Source organism: Austrofundulus limnaeus, unplaced genomic scaffold (assembly GCF_001266775.1).
Source record: "Austrofundulus limnaeus strain Quisiro unplaced genomic scaffold, Austrofundulus_limnaeus-1.0 Scaffold29, whole genome shotgun sequence".
NCBI classification, from domain to species: Eukaryota; Metazoa; Chordata; class Actinopteri; order Cyprinodontiformes; family Rivulidae; genus Austrofundulus; species Austrofundulus limnaeus.
This window is the reverse complement of record NW_013952431.1, coordinates 530,831-546,013: the sequence shown is the minus strand read 5'-3', so window position 1 is coordinate 546,013 and position 15,183 is coordinate 530,831. Positions and strand designations below refer to the sequence as shown.

The 15,183-nt window shown below is 39.1% G+C and overlaps 1 protein-coding gene across 1 annotated transcript in view; it reads right to left on the bottom strand.

Annotated features, from left to right (window-relative positions):
• Positions 1-3,036, bottom strand: part of gpr184 (G protein-coupled receptor 184) — a 6,348-nt gene extending 3,312 nt beyond the window's left edge. Inside the window, exon 1 of the mRNA XM_014005223.1 lies at positions 2,275-3,036. The gene's annotated coding sequence lies outside the window, so the exon portion shown is untranslated. The remainder of the gene's footprint in view (positions 1-2,274) is intronic.
• Between the last annotated feature and the right edge of the window lie 12,147 nt (positions 3,037-15,183).

Sequence of the window (15,183 nt, the reverse complement as noted above, 5' to 3'; positions counted from 1 at the left end):
TACATACATACATACATACATACATACATACATACATACATACATACATACATACATACATGAACGGATCACTCTGTTTTGCAAAATACATTACCTTTAACCCCAGTAACATTTAAATACGCACAACCACATGCTCTTACACATGTAGCWATGCTAGCTGTATGTATAAGGTTTGCAGCTAAAGAAAAGGCGTGAAAGTCACTTCAGGTTTCAGCGAGTTGTGATTTATTAAACGTGTTGATACTTAATTGTGCCTGCTACACAAATCACACTGAGTGGAGCGGGCGACCGTTCTAAGATGGCGGCCCCACGTCTCGTCAGCTCCAATAGGCAGTAGCGGTGATCAGGTTCCAGAAGGCGCCAAAAAAATGTAAATAATAAATAAATAAACTGATAACAGAGGTAGAAGCATTCGTTCAAAAGCACTTCACCTCAAATGTGACAAGTAAAATGGAAAACTGACAAATGAAACTGAAACTGACCAGTGAGACTGACAGATTTTTTGTTGACGACTGACAAGTAAAACTGAAAACCTTTTTGTTGACAACTGATGACTGAGAAGTAAAACTGAGGATGTCCTAAAATGTACACCGCACTGGCCAAACCACACTTGCCATACTAGCAGTGCCAGCTTGACATCAGCTCTGTCCCACACCTGTGAACTATGTAGATTAGTTCTATAGATGCTTCTAAACAAGAGTTCAATTTTTCCCACACCATCAGATTAGACTGGTCCAAAAGCTCCATTAAATATTTACATTGTTATGTTTCAAATGCTTTGTAAGGACAAAAAWTTTTTGACATTTCTTTTTGTAATGTGATAGTTTGATAGAAACTGATACCATTATACAGAAATTGACAAACCTTTGAAGTGGGATTTGGCAGAAAGATCATGAACAAATAATTTGACAATGAAAATGACCAACTGATGACTATGTGAAGCAGGACCAAACTGGATGGTTGCTGACTTAAAATGACTGTAATAGAAACTTTTAATGTGATTCGTGTGAAAGCTTAAACTGACTACAATCCTCTCATTGTAGTCAGTTTTACACTATAATAATTCTTATAATATTATTTATTTTACCTTAGTCAAAAAATAGTTGTGATGTAACTGTTAATTCAACATAGATTCATAATCAAGTATAGCTGATTGAAATGTGAATTGATTTATGAACATTAAGGAATTGGTTTTGTTGTTATTATATATCAAAAGGTTTCTCTTTAAGACAAATTCACTGTAAAACGTTTATCTAAAAAGGACAAGACAGATAAAAGTTTTTACTCTCGTTAAAAGAAGACCTAATGATGCTGAACTACACGCATCACATGAATTCATAAGTTTTCTTGTCTTACCAGYTTACTTGGCTGATGTGGCATCAGAACTGGTTCCTCAAAATGCTATAAATGTGATCCCTTCACGTTGGCAGACACATTATAAATATTGCAGTGTTGACTAATATTCCATGTCGCAAAAAGCCACTAAACCACTGCAGCAGCGGAGGACCACTGGGAAATGGAACTTCAGAGTTGGCAGTGCAGATTTTGTGTGGTTATGTGTGCATAAAATTTTCTAATAACCTGAAACTACAGCAAAATCTGTATTGGAAGGTTTTGCCTCTTGTTTTAAGTATCATTTCTGAAGTCGTCAGACTGGATAGGATTATTAATCATACTGGTATTTCCCCTGTTTCCCTAGAACTGAGACCAACTGTAACAAGTTGCAATAGTAGGTGTCTCTCAAGCATTTTACTGTAAATTATTGTTAAGGTTTTTGTCTACACTTGCCCAAGTTTAAGTAGGTTTACTTATCCAACAGAACCAACAGAACAACGGAGTCACGCTTCAAAATAGTTGCATGAACCAGGCTGTTTTTAAAAAGAACTTCTGCTCTGAGARGACAGGGGTATATTGCTCTGCTTCCCACCATAATCATCCGTCTTATTTTAAGTTTTAGAGCTCAAAACTGTTCCATCGACGTCACACCYCAACTAAAGATGTTTGGGTTCTGCTTTACTCTGAAACAAAGCATTCACACACTGAAGCTTTAAGATGGACTCAAGATTTCCAAGTTGCTCACTCATACAGTGTCAAGTTCATTGTCTTTTCCTGGAAATCTGCACTTATGGTAATAAAATACCCAGCAAACAACATCAATGTCAAAACCAGCCAACACCCTGAGCAAAAATAATACAGATTACATAATCTTTTCATGTTCGAGTGCAGAGCTTTTAAGGCATTTCACATTTAAACTTGTGTCTGAAATGATCTCACCTGCTGTTTATGGTAAGAYGCTTGTTGTTGAAGAAAGCTGTCCTGTGGCAACGAGTTCTCAACACATTCCACAGATGTTCCAGATGTGGAGACAGGTCAGAAGGCACACTTCAAAAAAGAAAGCCACTCAGAGCTGCTGACACACAGTCAGTCCCACATGGTCCTCTCGACTGAGTTGGATAATTAATTATTAGCTAGAACAATAATTACAGCGTYCAAGGGTGTTTCTTCTGTCTCTGCTCCGTCTGATAATTTTGTTCTGCTTGTGACTTTCCGTCCGAAGRCACAGCCTAAATGTCAGTAAAGGGTGTGCTAAAGGGGATGAAGAGAACTGCAAAAGAGAGAAGAGCCACATGCAGTGGGAGGAGGAAGGTGTAGTTTTGCACATGTATAGGACAGGAAGTGCAGATGAGTGAAGTCAGCTCTAGCCTGTGGTGTAACAGATATGAAACGTACGATTGTGCTCCTGTCGGAGAAAACYTATGGAGCACTTACAAGAAACTCTGTGGGAACACTATGAAACACATTACATCACTAAAATTCACTTTACTTCTCTTACGCTTTCTTTTTGATTATCGTGTGTATCAGTAACAAAGATTTACATGATTATAAGCACGATAAGGGGAGGTTTGTACGTGCTGGTTTTTTTTTTTCTTTTTCTTTTTTTTTTCTTAAGGAAAAATTCTGTGATGGAAACCTGGCCTCAGTTAGATAAACATCAACACCAGCTGTAAATGTTGTAGGTTTGCCAAAACACCGGAATGTACAGTTGTGTTCAGCTGCAAGAGAAATCAAAGAGCAAACTTTAAATGAAATGAGTCACTATATTTCTGACATTAATACTAGATTATTATCTAAACAGAGTTTTCCCAACATTTTACTTTGGGGCACTAGTTTCTAGTAAAATCCCAAAGTGTTTGTTTCCTTGTTCCATCTGCTTTCTGTTTCCACTTGTGACGCAACACGTAAGCATTCGAGGAATATAGTAATTACACTGTCAGTCCTTTAAACAGTAAAGGAAGTGGGATTKTGTGGGAAGGTTACATACCTGTTGTAGATAGGTCTTTGCTTAGAGAAAAACACATCACCAGGTTTGCCTCATGCGACCACATAAACATGCTGAAATTGCTCCAAAATCACACACAAAAAAACGTGTTCACATGTAACAAGTTTGATTTTCACAAATAATTAAAATGTGTTTTACAAATGTCACAATGTCAATTTAAGTTTTTATGTGTTAGGTTCATATGTTTTTTTTACTCCGATTTCTGTTGTCTTTAAACTTCTCTGATAAAATGTCATTGTTGTTCGTGCATAAAACATCATAAAAAGTGAGCAATATTATATTTTCCCCATGTCTTTGTGTATGTGTTTTTGTTTTGTTTTTGTTTTTTTGTTAGCAAGGTATTTCCTGAACCAGCAGACGAATGTTAATAAAACTCTCAGAAAGTAATCAGCTGCAACAATAACCTTTGGAGTCAACATGGTTCAAGATGACTGGCACACCTTGGCAAAAAAAAAAAAAAGCTATGACTCAGTCTGTTTGACAGAAAGTGGGCTAAAATTTGTTGTGAGAGTAACTGGGAGTTGTTCCCATCACATGCTCTGAATACTTCCTGTTCTCACCTGAGCCTCACTTTTCCCCCAGGTGTTTGTCATTATTGTTAGTGTCTTTTTTATATACTTTGTCACTTAGTTTGTCCAGATTCTGTGCATTGTGTTTGTAAGCTGTTCTTGCTTTTGTTCTCCTTCTGAGATTATTTCTAGCGAGTACTTTGCTGCATCGTCAGCATTTTTGTTTACTTTTTGAAAATAAATTAGTTCTCTGTTTTACATTTGCGTTAAGTGTTTTGTTTCTGCATATCTCTAAGCATGATGATTTCTGCCTGAATATCTATATAATTTAAAACTGACTTGATTTATAAAGTTTCATTCACATGAACACACAGATTGGTTTTGTTTTGACACAGCAGTAATCCACTTTTGTTTTGTTCAAGTTTTCAATTATCTTATTAATCCAATCTGAATTCATGTATTTTTCAAACTGAAGTGATTCAAAAAGCTATCTAGAACAGGTAAGATATTAACTGTTCATCACAATTACACCAAACCCCACTTCCAAAGATTTGAACTGCACTAAGCTTAGTGTAACTCCAGGAAGCAGCACACTTAGGATGATGGAGGAACTGTGTATGGTGTGTGGTGCATATTTTAGACTAAAAGTACAAAAAATAGTTCTGCTTTATGTTTTGTTTCAGAAAATATCATTGAAACAAGTTAGCTCTGACACTTGTTCCAATTTACTACAATATTTTTTACGAAACCTTRGTTTAATTTTTGTCAGTCTCTAATCTTGTGGTAGATTTTATCATTATTCTAGAATTTCTTTCTTTTTTTAACTTTATATTGATAGTACCACAAAATAGTCTCTCAAATGATGTCACAGTTTTGATAAAATAGATGTAGACTGAGCTATGGTTTCACTTCCTGAAACATTTAAAATATTTCCTCCTTTTTTTGTTTTATGTTAAATTTTACATGACAAAAATAGGCAGTGGTTATTTTGTTGCATCTCGTATCCTAACAACTGTGTCCTCAGCTGAACTGCTGAAATCTGAGCTTATTGTAAACTTGATCTCTGCCACCAAATTCACAGAGGCAAGTTTGGACACACTTACTGTGCCTCCTCAGTTACATCGAAATAATGACACCAGGCGTTCTTTTGGTTTAATGGCTTACATTTCTCTGATAATTGCCCATCTGGCTATTATAAGATATTCGAGCGGGTGAACAGAATCTACAAAATGACCAACAGCCATAGTCAGAACACAAATGAGAAGAAAAGGTTGTCCTTGTTTTTTATTTGCTGTAGTATGTGCTGTATATCTTTTTACTTTTTTATCATTTGTAAATTTAAGTTGTTCCTCAATGTGGGTGAGAGTGGGATTGTTTTGTGTCTCTATGATGGACCTGTCCAGTGTGTCTTCTGCCTCTGGAGAAAGGCACCAGCTCCCTGCGAAGAAGTTGAGAAAGAAAATGGATTTGATTTGCTTAAATGTTTGTGCTTAAAGGACAAAACCAAAAATAAATGCATTGTCTATGTGATGAAAATATTACAGTATTAATTGTACATGAATTTTCATGAGCAAATTTCAGTTTTTGATCTACATATCTTCATAACGCTACATAGACATCTGTCCTGCTTTCTTTACAAGCTGTTGTAAAGCTGTCTGAGTTGAGTGTTCTTTGTTGCTGTATGTAAATAAACCCAATTATAAAAGTGATTATCTGCCATGAGCTTCCATTTAGTTCAGCAGTTTTTTGTCCCTGAAAGAGGAAATTCAGTTTTACTGTGGGTTGTAAAAGCACAACAAAATGCAAGAAAAACAACAATAAATGGTAATACAGTAACAGGACATTAGAACAAAGACAACCAAAGCTGGGTTAAAACAGGGACAAAGGTTAGTAAGGGAAAAAGTTTGTGAATGTTGCACAAACTGAAAATGGAACAAAAGAGCGTTTACTGTATATCTCCCATCGTGAAGGAGCATGAGTCTCAAGAAGCAAGAATTGTGACTTTTCTAAAGAAGAGAGCAATCAGGACTGGATAGGTCAGAGTTAAATTTGGTGGCTTTTGATATAGTGTATAATTTGTGTTGAACATAAACAATATTTCTGAAGAAAATTATGCAGCATTCTGCATGACATGATTTCACAGCTATACAAGGCCTATGGTTTGTGGGATTGTGTGAAAACAGACACCTTGAAATAAGCTTGCAATGTGACAATGCTGTAGAATTGATTTCTGAAATTCACAACAATCCTGAAACTTGTTTTACCACCCAAATAAAATGTTTGAGRAGTTATTTACAGAGATATGTTTCTCCAAATTCACTCTGTGAGCAGCAGTGTGGTTCTCTTTCAAACATCACTCGGTATCTCACTATGGGAAAACCAATGCGTAAGCAATCATGGAAGCTCCAATGTGCTTGGCACAAGGGGGCGCCCCACCTTTATAAGCGCTCCTGCCCGACACTTCGTATTCTCGCTTTCTTCCACATGAAGATCAGAGTAGCTCCTACTTTGGTCCTGGACTTGGATTACTCTTTTAACTGTTCACAGACTCAGCCGTCAAGGTTAGTCCAGAACGTGAGATTTTTCAAGTGATTTGGATCTATGGAAAAAATTGTCAAGAAATATATATTTTTGTAAAGAAAAACACATTTTTGTCAAGAAATTTTTCATTTCGCTAACAGCTACCTGGATCCTCTTCGTCTTGATCTCAAGCTGTCAAAGCTGAGTGCTGGCAGGATGGCGACTGCTGGCTCCTCTTGGGGGAAGTCGGGTGGCGGCAAGGCTAAGGACTTCGAGTCCTGTCCTTGCCCAGCCTCCTGCGGGTACACCTTCTCAGGGAAGGATCCTCATTCCCTCTGCATCATGTGCATGGGAGTGAAACATGCTAAGGAGYTGCTGGCAGACCCCAGCTCATGCAACCACTGTCAACCCATGGCACCGCGAATCTTGCAGAGACACCTGCGGGTTGCAGTGGCCTCAAAAGCTGACTCATGTCTCTCTGAGGCAGGAACGCAGCCTGGCGCGAAGTCCGATGGTGGAACAGGTGCGGCGGGCAGGAGCTGGGGAGACAGTGTGGAGTTGGAGAGACCCGTCGAGGAGTTTCCTCCGCTGTTTGACCAGCTTCTCAATGGTGAGGATGAGGATATCTGTGGGGAGGACGATGAGGAGGACATGAATTTGGACATCCTCGAGTGGGACAATGAGGATGACGATGAGAATGCCATTCTCCCTCCCGCAGCCCAGTCATCACAACCAGGCAGCTCCATCAGTGATGGACCTTAACCCTCTCCTGCGTCTCATGAAGTCGACCTCCATGGTGTGTGTAAACGGGCCGTAGCCCGGCTCTCCATCGAGTGGCCAGTTTCGTGGGATGACAAGGGTGAAGAGAGGGATTTAAATGATGGAAAAATCCTGCCCTCCCATCAGACCCAGGCAAAGCAGTTCATGCCTGCGTTTCCCGCGTGCATGAAGGAAAGGAGGCGGTATTGGGACAAGCCTTTTCACCACAGAGTGCCCATCAGGGGTTACTCAGGGCTAGAAATAGCTAACAGTGAAGCTCTGGGGCTCGCAGACCCCCCAGTGGTGGAGCAGTCAGTTGCTTTTCACCTTCATCCCAACTGCCAATCCACTCTGACAGCTGCAGGACCCGCGCTCCTGGGCAAGAGGGACTGCTTCACATCCTCCATGTACCAGAAAGTATACAAGTCTGCAGCTCAGTCCGTAACAAACCTGAATGTGGTCATGCTCCTTTCAGCTTACCAGGTGGAGCTGTTTCAGGATATGGGGGTCCTTTTAGATAAGGGCACCCCGAGTCCAGCAGTTTGGGAAGAGATCTGTGTCGTGACGGATCTCATCCTCCGTGTCTCCAGAGGCGCGGTGCAGGGCTGTGGCCGCATCATGGGCCTGGCAGCGGCGGGAGAGAGGTCACTCTGGCTGAATCTGTCCAGCTTGCCGGATAAGGACAAACAGTCCATCATGGACTCCCCCATTCAACCAGTCGTGAGCTAAGGGGCTGTTTGGAGAGGCAGTCACAGCTATGCAGCAAGCTAGCGACATAAGGAAGAAGCAGGGTGAGGCTTTTGACTTGGGTCTTCTGCGCAAAGCAGCACCATGCCCACTGCCACTGGCTCGTCAGGGCTTTGCAGCCTTGGCAGCGAGGGGCCGCAGCGGAAACTACAAGGGATCCAGGTTCCAGTCACCAGAACCAACATTCCATCGGCGGGGACTGCAGACCCAGAAGCAGTGGGGCAAAAAGGTTGTTTGCTGCAGCAGCTTCCGCAGGGTCTCCTAACCACGCTTCCCACCCCCCGAAGGGAAAAAGCAGCACTCGACATAGGAGCTGTGGTGGCTAGCAGAAGCTCAGCAGGCAGCACTCACGGAGRCCTCTGCCCTGAGCTCACACGGGGACATCTCTACAGCTCCCTCCCACCTCAAGCAAAGGAGAGCAGAAAGTTCAAGTCAGAGTGCCGCAGGTTCTTGTGTCACGGCAAAAACGGTTTTCTCCATGCACAAAAGTACTGGAGCACTCGTTCCCCCAGTGAGAGAGATGTGGTCAGAAGCCACAGGTCAAGCTTCGGAGGCTTTAGAGACCAAAATTTGAGAATTTTGTGAATTTTGCGAGGGGTGATTCGAACTGTGCCAGAGAAGGAAATGAACAACGGCTTTTATTCCCGTTGTTTCCTCATTCCAAAGAAAGGAGGTTCGCTGAGTCCTATACTGGACTTACGGTGCCTCAATTCACACCTGAGAAAATACACGTTCGGAAAGCTTACGAACAACGTTCTGTTTCGATCTATTCGACCTGGRGACTGGCTCACGTCAGTAGATTTACAGGACGCGTATTTTCATACAAGCATTTATCCAGCGCACAGAAAATTTTCCAGTTCACCTATCAGGGTGTAGCCTACAAACATCAAACCCTTCCATTAGCTCTGAGGGTTTTCAGCAAATGTGTGGAGGCAGCTCTGATAGTTCAGATGTTTAACTTCATTTTAACCATAAAATAACAACAATTATCCTAAAAGGAAATGGCTACATATTTAATTATTAAACTCAAATCCTAAATTTTCTAAAGATTGAACATGTATGAATAAAACAAAACACACACTACTTAAATCATGAAATATAAGAACATCTTCTTCAGGAGGACATTTTGCCTGTGAAAATTAAACACCATACACTACTAAACTACTTAAAATGTATTAATAGTTAAATAAACAAGAACGTAGTGGATCTTTTTCAATGGCTTTTTTGTTCTTTCTGAACAAAAATATGGATTAAATAACATTCTTTGCAATAAGACATGTGAAAACAGAAAACATTAGATACACAGAAACATTCATCTTTTTCCTTCTTTTTCACATTTACTGAAGAATGTAGTTCTTTGATCTCAGTCAAACTGAGGGGAGTCTGGAATTTACGATCCTTTTGAAGAGAACAACAGTCTTTAAAACCGAACAGGCTTGTGGGGTTCGGAACAGGAAGTAATTTCAATAAGGAGGTGAAAATTATATCAGTTGGCTGGGATGGAGCCAGGAAGTCTAGTGGCTTTTATAGCACTCAGATAAGAACACATTGTCTGGGTAAGTCAAAGCTGGYGGTTGGAGAGAGGAATGTTAATTCAGGTCACAATACGATCATAATTCATCCCTCTCTGATTCTTCTACTCGATTGTACCGCTGACTATTATTGAAGCATAAACCAAGCTGAACAGCTCAGGTTAGACAGGAATCCCTGTGGACTGTGATGTTTGCAGTGTGATCTGTGGTGGGAACGGAGAACAGGTGGAAGAGAACTCAGAGAGGTGGAACAGAGTGTGTGTGTGTGAYTGAGASGGAGGCAGGTGGAACAGTGAAGCTACAAAAAGCAGAGGTCACAAAGGCACCGGAAATCTATCAATATACATTACTGGACTGGACATCATCAGTTGGTTGCTATGTATATTGACACGGGCATACAGGCGCCATTATTGTGCATCAAGCTGCATCAACAACAGTAATGCATGTCAGTTTCTCATGCAGCTTTATTCTGTATAGAAAACGTCAAATAATGTTGCTTGATTTTCATATTCTATGMTTCTGACAACTTGACACAAGCAGTATTATTTTATGTTTATGACATGAACCATGCAGCTTGATCATTACATCATTAATATTATCAACATTTTCAGCAATGAAATGAGGATCTGTGCTGTAAAGTCATTAAATTCTGGACTACGTAAGTCTGAAGAAAATTTTACAGTGCCTAACACTTTAAAATTGTTTTTGCCTTTGCACATTAATTTACTGTAAAYCAGGTTTAGCTTGATTTTACATGTCTGTAAACTGATATCACGTTGCCATTTTCTGTCATTCCGCAAAATGTCTTCCGTAAACGCTWCACTCTCTTTAAAAATGCATTATGCCTGAGTGCAGGGAGAAACTCCGCAGGTGGCCTAACCAACCTAATGTACTTGATGATCAAACTGCACATCATTGCCTCTGCAGCCAACAAGTGATGAGGAAAGTTCAATCAGAACTTGTGATCGTGTTACATCGAACCATTTCCAGAGCAAACAKGATTTTTATTGTCTTTCTGTTTGTGTTAATTTCAAGATAAATAAAGACCCTGAGATTGTTTACTGCAGACCATTCAGAAGTTGGGATGGGCCCAAACTCCACTCTTTTCTTGCAATGATGTACAAAAATTGCAGAATTTTATAAAAACATATTTGTTGTAACTAAATATTAAAGATAGGCTTAATGTGTGAACTCCCAGCTTAAGAGCTCAGATTTTTTGCCTAAAGAAAATTCAGGAATTACATCTAATTAATCCCTTTACTGTCTTTCTGCAAGTCAAATTTGATATGATTCAATTTAATAACACATRCCTTTTAATTCTTTAGTTAAAGTAKAAGTAGTGTCYGGTTCTGTTATATGTACACTTTAACGTATTACCATACAACAGAAATATAAGTTGTGCGTTAGTCAAACACTTTCTCAGAAAGATTAGTTTTACTCTAATGCAAAGAAAAGTGTAGAAGTGCTTTCATATGCAAATAAAGCAATGTTTACAAAACACAAAACAATATTAACTGATATCAACTCAAAATCACATGATCTTTGTTTACATTCTTTCCCCCTTTTTTAATCACAGTATTTTGTCCATGTTAGTGCAAGTCTTTCCCTTCTAGTGAAGTAAAGATCCAAATTATTTGAATGGCTCCATACAAGTTGCAGACTATGTAGAGCTGTTTTTGGTTTTATTATTTTTGTACTCCTTGTAATATCTTTATACTTCCTTCTTAACTACAGAGACAGTCAGTCCTCCTTTACTTTTTGACAGGCAGAGTGGTGGAGTACAGCAGCTCAGGGGGAAAGCGGAGGGGGTTCCACATATGTGATGATGTATCTTCCCACATAATGACGTAATTTGTTCAAAATTTAACATCTGTATTGAATTTCTCTTTAACAAACGGATAATTAAGATCCAGCTCCCCTCAAAGACCCATTCGTCCCATCTCTATTCCCTTTTCAGAAAAGTTTGATTTAGTGTTCGTTTTGAAATAGGAGAGAACTTTCAACCTTCCAAACTTTATCGTAGTTGCTAACTTTGTCACAGCAGTTTCCTTTTCGTCCCCTGGACAAAAAGTTACAAAAGCGACAGAACAGAACATTACTGTGTAAACACAAAAACAAAACAGTTCTTTCCACAGTTAAATCAGTTGGATATAGCTTCATTCTCTGTTACAGCAGTTCAGGATGAAGAGAAGGCATCTTTGTTTCATCCCTGACTTCTTCAGTTCACATCTTGAAGAATCCTAAAGGCAAGCTAAGTCTGTTRCTTCCTCCTGCATCCCATTAGATTTGATTTGAATTTAATGGAGTTTAATTTCAACTTTTTTTATCCATCCATTAATTTTCTTTACCCACCTCTCCTTTATTGGTTGCAGGAAGCTGGTGTCTAAACGTATCCTCAACCGATATACTGTATGTTTTCCATTGTGGTACAAATTATTGATCATATAAAGRTGTCTTAATTTACAAACTGCTGGAAACTTGAAGTTACTGTAAAATGCATTTGAAATGTGATGCAAAGTTTAATTCRTCTACTTTACTATGAAAACCTCCAGGGCCATGACTAATTGTTTAATACTATGAGGATCACTACTGWAATCCACAGTATCTCTGCCACATATCAACACATAGTAATGGTTTGTGAACAAGTTTATTCTAGTTTAATTAATAGTTAATTGTAATGCGAATGGGATTTTGATTTTAAAGTAGCTTTAGATTTCTAAACCTAACCAAGTTTTTTTAGGTTAAATTGAATGTTTTTTTTTCTGCTGGAAATTCCTTTTCAGTAAGATGGATGATGTGGAGTGGTTTTTCGTTTTTCCTGGAAAGAATGCTGGATTCATCATCCATTAAGGGCTTTTATGCTCATTAGGTTCTTATTTTCTCAGAAAGCATCAACGTATTAGGTTGGCTGCAAATAATCCCTAAATGTCTTTGGTGGATCTTTCTCCTGGCTGTTGCCTTGTGTGGCAGCTCTGCCATCAGTGGAGAGAAAATTCGTGTGTGTAAACCTTTTATATAGTGGACTGTGTTAAATGAGGAATACTGRGCAGAACCATGTCCACGTAAAAAAGTTCCCTTTAAGTTCAGACCATTTACCATTTAAGGCATCATGCCATTTGCACGGTATGATACTCCTGACACCTTTGATAACCTCTCGAGAACATGGGCAATTGAATTTTGATGAAAATATCCCTTTTTCCCCAGCTCTTAAAAAAATCTGATAACTCCTCAGCAAACGCACACAAAATGGAATTGCTCCTTCTGGCTGTGATCAATAGCTTGGCTTGTGTTAAGAGTTTGTGTGTGTGTGGTGGTGTCTGCAGGTAAAGTTGCTGAACAAAACACTAAATTCCAATGAAGCTGACAACAAATGAGYTGTGGGAGCTCTCAGACGTTCAGAGGATCAACCCAAGGCTATGAWTCAAAAACAATGAGTCTGGAAGCCTCACATATTCGGTAAAACAAGGCAAAATAAAGGAATAGTTCAGACTTTTTAAGACATGTTCTGTTTAAAAATTATGAGCAGTCATTGTCTTACCTGCAYGAGATAGCTCAGTCAAGCTAATGGGCAGTCAGAGATCAAAGATGATTATTGTTTTAAGAACAATCTAATAGGATTCATTATGGCTCTTATTAATGTTATTATATTATGTTATAATAACAGTAAAATATATAATGATAATATCTGTATCGATGCATAATGGAAAAGTAGTGGGAGCTGTCATCTTACAGCAACAAGGTCACAGATGCAAAACTCAGTTGCAGCATTTATGTGGATGGATGGATGGATGGATGGATGGATGGATGGATGGATGGATGGATGGATGGATGGATGGATGGATGGATGGATGGATGGATGGATGGATGGAGATTCCTTTTATGAGCTCTGCCATGTTGGAGGTTTTTGGAACCAGAGTCTGCACACCGGATGTGGGGCTTTAAGTCTCACCAACTCCCCAGCACACAATCATGGTGTAGCATAACCTTTATTTTAAGCATTAAATACCTACAGTTGAATACATTAAAATCTAAGACCAACAATTCTAACAACTGGTACTATACTTCCGGTGTTATACAAATATAAAAGTACATTACAATGGGCTTGTTTTATACTGTGCCTCACAGAAAAACACATCAATTTGATAAAAACAAAACAGAACTTACTAACAAGCATTCTTTATTCTCATGTAAATCAAAATGCTCTCATTCATGGTCACACTCAGCTAAAAACCTGAAGTCAAAATCAGTTGCTAAAGCAGCTGAAAGTGAGCAAATTTTCACTGAAGAGACGCTGTTTAGATCTCAAGGTTATCAATTAGACCAGGTCTAAAGAAGACTGATTATTATAAGTTGCCACTCTCGCCTGGTTAGATGACTTTTTTCCTCTCATTTTTTAGGAAATTAGATAAAGCAAAGTAAAAAAAATGTTGGTTCCAGGTATAACCCTAGGTTTCATCTCTTCTGCTTACAAAATTGTAAAGTCTCCACTTTCACTTGCCAGTGCAAAAAAACCTATAGCCTCCAAAATGGTGGCTCGAGGCACCGAGACAAACAGCCAYCCCTAGAAAAAGATAAAAGGAGGCATAAAGAGAGAAAGAGAGAATGATTTGGCATCATTTAGCAGCGATGATGGCGGCAGTGTTGGGGGAGAACAAGGATGCATTTTCACCAGAATCGACTGAAGTGCACCCATCAGAGAATAGAAAACAAATCACTCTCATCGCCTTTACAGCTTAGGGGACCTTTTGAGTTCCACTCAATCTGTGCGCTGTGTGTGTGTGTGTGTGTGTGTGTGTGTGTGTGTGGGGGGGGGGGGGGCTGCCTTTGTCCACCAAAAGCCCGTCATTATTTTTCTCTCCCTTTTTTTCATGTGGGCACAAACATGAATCCATCAGATCTGTAATTGAATCCATGTTAGGTTCATATAAGAACACAGGCCCTAATGTCAGTATATTTGAAAAGAAATTACACCTGCTGCATTTAGAATAATTTGTTCTTCAGGCTGAAAAAACAGAAAACTGTCAAGTCAGTGAGGTGAGAAGTAATTTATTGCTACAGCTCGAATGGATCTCGTCCTTTTATGTTTTATTCAAAYCGAACTGTCCGGTATAGAATCCCTGATTGGAAGTCAGTTTTAAAGATGTTATCTGAATGCAGCTCAAGAGGTCTGTTCCTAACTGCATCACTTTTTGGTCTTAAAAACGATAAAAAAACATTAGTTGTGGATGGATAGATAAAACTTCTCATACAAACAGAACAACGTTAAAGGATTGGATTATTTGTTATAAAGGTCAGGAGCAGGTTGTACATATATTTGACAAATGCATAAAGTTCAGGTTACATCTTTTCATAATAGACRATTACAACTACAGCATGTTCAAAAGACATATCTATTTAATTCTACTTCACAAAAAAAAAGAGGAAAAACATGCAACATGTCGACTCAAAAGGCAGTGAATATTTGAACTAGATGAACATAAAATTCTAGTTTAGCAACCCATTTTGTCCAGCCTAGACATTAGATTTCACAGAGAAGTCTGCTTCTGCTGAAAAAAGAAAAAAAGTCCATTCTTCTGCTTATTATTAACAATCTAATACAGTCAGGTGTAAAAACACATTATTCTTCATTTTGTATGGACCGCTTGATTTCAGAGACGGACGAGTCGATGTTTTCTACACAATGGGAACAATTTTCATCGCTCAGAAACTCAGGCTCCAGTTGTATCAGCTGTTAGCTGCAGGCAGAAATGTTTTAGAGGAGGGGACAGTGGGGGGG